The 6,692-nt window shown below is 42.2% G+C and overlaps 1 pseudogene; it reads left to right on the forward strand.

Annotated features, from left to right (window-relative positions):
- The first annotated feature begins 244 nt into the window (after positions 1-244).
- LOC101996076 lies at positions 245-906 on the forward strand (annotated as a pseudogene).
- Positions 907-6,692: the final 5,786 nt, after the last annotated feature.

Raw genomic sequence — 6,692 nt, forward strand, 5'->3', positions numbered from 1 at the left:
AAGCAGGGATTTCATGGGGTTGGAGAGACGGCTCAGTGGTTAAGAGCACTGGCTGCTCTTCTAGAGGACCTGGGTTCAATCCCAGCACGCACATGGCAGCTCTCAGCCATCTGTCTCCACGTCTGGTGTCTTCTGTTGGGCTCCATGGGCACTGTATGCATGTGGTGTGCTGCATGTATGTGTGCGATTCAGGTCCACACACGTGCACATAAGTACTTTTATTAAGAATTGAATAAGGTCGAGCGATGGGCATCTCTCGGGACAACTGGCACAAGCGCCGCAAGACCGGGGGTAAGAGAAAGCCCTACCACAAGAAGTGGAAGTATGAGCTGGGACGGCCTGCGGCTAACACTAAGATTGGCCCTCATCGCATCCACACGGTCCGGTCCGCGTGCGAGGAGGCAATAAGAAGTGCCGTGCCCTAAGATTGGATGTGGTCAACTTTTCCTGGGGTTCTGAGTGTGTTGTACTCGCAAGACAAGGATCATTGATGTCGTCTACAATGCATCCAATAACGAGCTGGTCCGCACCAAGACTCTGGTCAAGGACTGCATCGTGCTCATTGACAGCACAGTACCCACAGTGGTACGAGTCCCACTATGCACTGCCCCTGGGCAGCAAGAAGGGGGCCAAGCTGACTCCTGAGGAGGAAGAAATATTAAACAAAAAATGACCAAAGAAAATTCAGAAGAAATACGATGAAGGGAAAAAGAACGCCATGATCAGCAGTCTTCTGGAGGAGCAGTTCCAGCAGGGCAGGCTTCTGGCCTGTATCACCTCAAGACCAGGCCAGTGTGGCAGAGCCAATGGCTATGTGCTAGAAGGCAAGGAGCTGGAGTTCTATCTGAGGAAGATCAAAGCTCGGAAAGGCAAATAAACCATCCGTCATAGCTCATGTAATAAAGGTGTTTATTATTCTGTAAAAAAAAAGAATTGAATAAGGTATATGCCAGTTTGAAACCCATATTTGCAGCCCTTGTTCCTCTCATGAACTGGTCAGAGCTGTAGAACACAAGACATTACTTCTCCTGAGAAGGCAGGGCTGAGAGCCAAGCTCATGGCTGCACAGATGAGAATTCTCTTGACTGTCCTGGGAGACCTTGTCATGAGATTTGTCGCTTATGAGTCATAGAAACAGCAGCAAGGCCAGGTCAAACTGCCCCAGTCAGTTGTGTTGTCGCGTTTGCAGGTATTTTAAGCTCACCGTGTCCAAATCTGCCGTCATTTTTCTCTCTTAGGTTAGATATTAAACTTAATGGTCTTAGGTTAAAAGGACTGAATTGCTCTATTATGTTTAATTTTTAAAAACTGAAATTCTTGTCTTGGGGCAATGTCTATCACATTTAATACCTAGGCTGAAAGTCAGATTTTTCTCCCTAAGCTAAAACTTAATGACTTAACCAACTAACTATTATTATTTTTACACATTCTGGGTGTGAGGATTTAGTGTGTGTGTGTGTTTTATGTATGTTGTGTATATGTGTGGTGTGTATATGTGTGTGGTATATGTGGCATGTGTTATGTGTGTTGTGTGCATGTGCATTTGTGTTGTATGTGGGTTACGTGTGTATTGTGTATGTGTTGTATGCTATGTGTGTTATGTTTGTGTTGTGTGTGTTGTGTATATGTGTGTTATGTTTGTGTTGTGTGTTGTATATATGTGTGTGTTATAGGTGTGTTGTGTGTATGTGTTGTGTGTGCTGTGTGTGTTGTGTATGTGTTGTGTGTATGTATGTGCTGTGTGTGTTGTGTTGTGTGTATGTATATTGTGTGTGTTGTGGATGTTGTGGATGTGTTGTATGTGTGTGTTGTGGATATGTTGTATGTATGTATGTGTTGTGTGTGCTGTCTGTGTTGTGGATGTGTTGTGTGTATGTGTGTGTTGTGTGGTGTATGTGGTGTGTGATGTGCATGTGTTGTAGGGGAGACTTCTTGCTCAATGAGGATGGAATGACAGTGACAAAAGCTGTGGAAAGAAGATGAAGAAAGGGGTGCAGAGCAGAAAAGGTGACCTTTGAACTGAGATCTGAACGAGATGAAAGGGGAATAGCCCAGGCACAGATGGCCATACTTCATTTAGAAAAAAACAAAACAAAAACAAAAAAAAAACCCCACAACAATCTTTTTTTTGAGGGATGGGGGAGACAGGATTTCTCTGTAGCTTTGGAGCCTGTCCTGGCACTCACTCTGTAGACCAGGCTGGCCTCAAACTCACAGAGATCTGCCTGCCTTTGCCTCTTGAGGGTTGGGATTAAAGGCGTGCACCACCAATGCTAAAACAATCTTTATTTTACATACCAATCCCAGTTCCCCAACCCTTCCCTCCTCCAATTCCCCCCACTTTTCCCCTCTCCTAACCCCCATCCACTCCTCACAGAGGCTAAGTCTGTCACATCACTTCTGTTGAGGCAGGAGCAAGGGCCCCCACCTTGTATATAGGCTGAACAGGGTATCCCTCCATAGGGAATGGACCAGAGTCCATTTTTGGAAAAAAGCTAGTTCACGCACTTGCTACAAGACATATCGTTTCGTACTCTACTATTTGATTAGGCCACTGACTTTCTTAAACTGCTCAGCTTATATCCTCAGATACTCCACAGAGCACTTGACACATCAGCCATTCAGTACTGAGGACAGTGTCAAAGAGGTCAGTCAGTCTTAACCTCAGTTTGTCACTCTGGCTTCCAACTTCCCCTTCCGTTCCTGCCTCTGGCTCTTTACATTTACCTTGATTGGTTTTGGTCAACTAGACACAAACCTGTGTAAATCTGGGAAGAGGGAAGCTGAATTGAGGAACCACCTCCATCAGTTTATCCTATGAGCACGTCTGTGAGGTACTTTCCTGATTAATGATTGTTGTAAGAGGGCCCAGACCACTGTGGGTGGTGCAAACCCTAGGCAAGTGACTCTGAGTGCTAATAAGAAAGCAGGCTGAGCAAGCCATGGGGAGCAAGCCAGTAATCAGTGCTCCTGCATGACCTCTGACCTCTGTGTCAAATCCCACCTCCAGGTTCCCACCCTGATTCCCTTCTGCAAGAACTTTGGTCAGACTGTGGAAGCCAAACAAACCCTTTCCTCCCCAGGTTGCTTTGGTCATGGTCATCACAGCAATAGAAAACAAATCAGAACATTTAAACAGATCCTTTTCTATTTTAGTCTTTGCTTTTCAATAGTGCACCATGTGGTCTTTAAGCAATCCATAATTTTCTGGGAACACTTCCTGTCTTACTTGGATCTTCCTATCCCCATTTTATAGGTGGGGTGTTGTAGGAGCTGCAGGCTGCTTTCCTGCCACCCAGCTCCCAGCTGCCTGGTTAGTTTATGCCCCGAAATAACAACACACTAATTGTATTCTTTTAAACACTGCTTGGCCCATTATATCTAGCCTCTTCTCGGCTAACTCTCACACCTGGACTAGCCCATTTCTAATAATGTGTGTAGCACCCCAAGTGCACTTACCGGGAAGATTCTAGCCTATGTCCATCCTAGGTCGGAGCTTCATCATGTCTGCCCCAGAGAGGAGAGCTATCGAGTCTGAGCTCACTCCCTCTTCCTCCCAGCATTCTGTTCTGTTTACTCCACTCACCTATGTTCTAACCTATGAGGGCCAAGCAGTTTCTTTATTTTTTAACCAATGACCTTTCTCCATCAGTGGGGAAACACACATTGACTATCCCTGAGACCCCTGCTTTATTTGAAGAAAATAGAAATTGTGGTCAACTAACCTATTAGTCAAATTGACTAACCTATTAAATTGGTCAACTAACCTATTAATTACATCATTATTCTGTGAATAAAATTTTATCTTGGGTACTGGAGGTCAAGCCTGGGCTTGGTAAGTGCTCTTCCCAGAAGTGATGAACCCAGGCCTGCACTGTTGACAGAGGTTTCTGTCCTTCCTGGTTCCAAGGCCATTCAGTCCCAAATAAACACACAGAGCCCTACATTTATTATAAACTGGTTGGTCTATTAGCTCAGGATTCTTATTAATTAACTCTTGCATCGTACATTAACCCATAATTCTTGTCTGTGTTAGCCACGATGCTTGGTACCTTTTACCAGTGAGGCATTCTCATCTTGCTTCCTCTGCATCTAGGTGACAACTCCAGACTGAGCCTTTCCTCTTCCCAGAATTCTCCTATTCTGGTCTCTTCTCCTATACTTTCTGCCTGGCTACTCTCCAATCAGCATTTTATTAAACCAATACAAGTGACAAATTTTGTTTTTTGTTTTTGTTTTTTTTTCGAGACAGGGTTTCTCTGTGGTTTTGGAGCCTGTCCTGGAACTAGCTCTTGTAGACCAGGCTGGTCTCGAACTCACAGAGATCCGCCGGCCCCGCCCCCCAAGTGCTGGGATTAAAGGCGTGCGCCACCACCGCCCGGCACAAGTGACAAATTTTTACAGAATACAAGACCATTGTCCCACAATACTTCCCCCTTTTTTCCCTTTTCAAAACAAGAACTCTGAATTTAATCTCCTTTGTTTAGCTTTTTTCCTGACCATCATCCATAACAACTTGTAACCAACACTCTAAACAAAGGCAAGCATCCATAATCCATTTTTGGGGAATGTGGGTATAGTTTTCTAGGCTACTTCCTGCTGATTGGGGGCACTGATAATCTTTCGGCATTGACCACCTGGGGCATGGATCCACATAAGACCTAGCAAAGCATTAGAAAAAAAACGAGGGTTTCTAGACCCCCAAAAACGGGAGCCAATCACAGTTTCTTATAGCCACGATTTTTTTTTTCTGGATGAGCTCATAGTAAGCAGAGGCTCCATGGCTCCTTTAATAGAGGTGCAGTAAAATCTGTGGTTTCTTTAAAAATGACAGCTTCCTGATTCGCCAGCACAAATCTCTCTGACTCTTTTGGGAGGTCCAACTACAAAGTATTTAAATGGGTTTTATGAGCAGAGTGCTACAACTTGCTTAATGACAACATAGACCCACTGTGTGCCTGAAAATTGGGCAATGTGCCTGGCTCTCAGAGTCAGTGAACGTGTTTCTGCCATTGTTGGACTGGGTGAGGCCAACAGGCAAGACCATGGAGTTGGTCCTAGCCATACCCACTTGTTTAAAAAAAGTGCTCCTGGTCAGAAAATAATTACAGATACGCAATAAAGACAGATTCAGACAATAATAAACCTCTAAATGGGTCACAATAGGTTTAAAAATATACATAGGCTTGAGAGAGAAAAGAAAAAGAATATAGGTAGTTATAAATGGAAATAAACAGTTAAAAAATAAAACAAAGTCTTTAAAGAGAAATAATACAGATAGTCATAGATTAAAGGAGTAAAAAAATAAGCCACATAAATATGAAATATGCACATAGTCTGGATTGTTCATTATCATGTTTTCTTTGACTTTTTTTTTTACTATGAATGAACTAAGTATAGATAGACATTTCATTGTATAGGCTACTAAGCTAAATCAACATATATGTTTTAAAGGTATCTTGGCTTCAAAATTTGGGTCTAAGGATATGGTTTTTTGGAAAAGAGGTTCTACTTTTGTTTCCAGAGAGGATGAAAACCTGTGGATTTCTTCTAGACTAATGTGATTTGATGAAACAAGATCCCTCAAAACACTGGCCCAGAAGGTCCAACATCCATGGCAGCTTCAGGACTACTGGCTGAGATGGACCTACCATACAGGATATGTCATGACAGCTGGAAGTAATTCTAGAAGATGATGTCTCCTCTTCCAACAAAGTTTGTCCTCAGGGTTAAGGACATCAATTAGGGGTTGTTTATAGCTGGTATAGGGAGGGTTGGGGATTGGGGTGGAAATTATGTTGGCTCAGGGATAGCTTTGAAAAAAATGGGAAATTGGATGGGATAATAGGTAGATTAGTATGAGCTTAGTCACGCTAATAATAATAGTGATAAATAGAGTGAATACTTGTGAGCTATTATTTATAGGCAATTTACATTGGTATAGATTCTTGTTTATTGATACAAATTCAAATTATATCGACTATGCTCCTATTTCCATTTGCAATATTTGTACATCTAAGCAAAGTTATTTTCTTATATTATATGCATGCTTGCTTCTTTCTCTGCTTAAGACATTTTGTATATTGATATAATTTTATGCTATTTCACTATACATTTCTACTTCTGATCAAGATACTTACACATTGTTTACACTTTGAGGTCATTGCCCTCATTTGCTGCACAGTTGTTTAAAGATTGTTTAATATTCTAATATGAAGTCTTAGTCTCTAATCTATATAGATATTAAGTATTATAGGTCTATAGTAATCCATGTTTGTTATACTTATAGTTAGACTAATCAGGTTCTTTAGATACATAGAGATTGTATTCTCCATAGATAGGTAATCTTCAACCACTTCAAAGAACTGTAGAATATGGCATTTAAATAACTCAGGATTCTGTTAACATGAGATGATTGCTCCTGGCAGCACTGATCTATTTCCAAGAGAATGTTGAGCACTGAAGACACTCCACTTGGAGCTTGTTTTCTTCTTGGCAAAACTAGCCTTTGGGCAAGGAACTTCCCATGCCTCTGCCACTTACAAAATACACATCTAGACAAAACAAGCAGGATACAACAAGAAAAAAGACATCTGAACCTTGCCAAGACAGAGTAAGAAGGTTCTAAAAAATTTCCTGCCTCTGAAAATGGTCTGTCAGTTACTGTAGGCCTCAGCCAAAGTTGGTTGCTC

This window comes from Microtus ochrogaster, chromosome 2 (assembly GCF_000317375.1).
Source record: "Microtus ochrogaster isolate Prairie Vole_2 chromosome 2, MicOch1.0, whole genome shotgun sequence".
NCBI lineage: Eukaryota > Metazoa > Chordata > Mammalia > Rodentia > Cricetidae > Microtus > Microtus ochrogaster.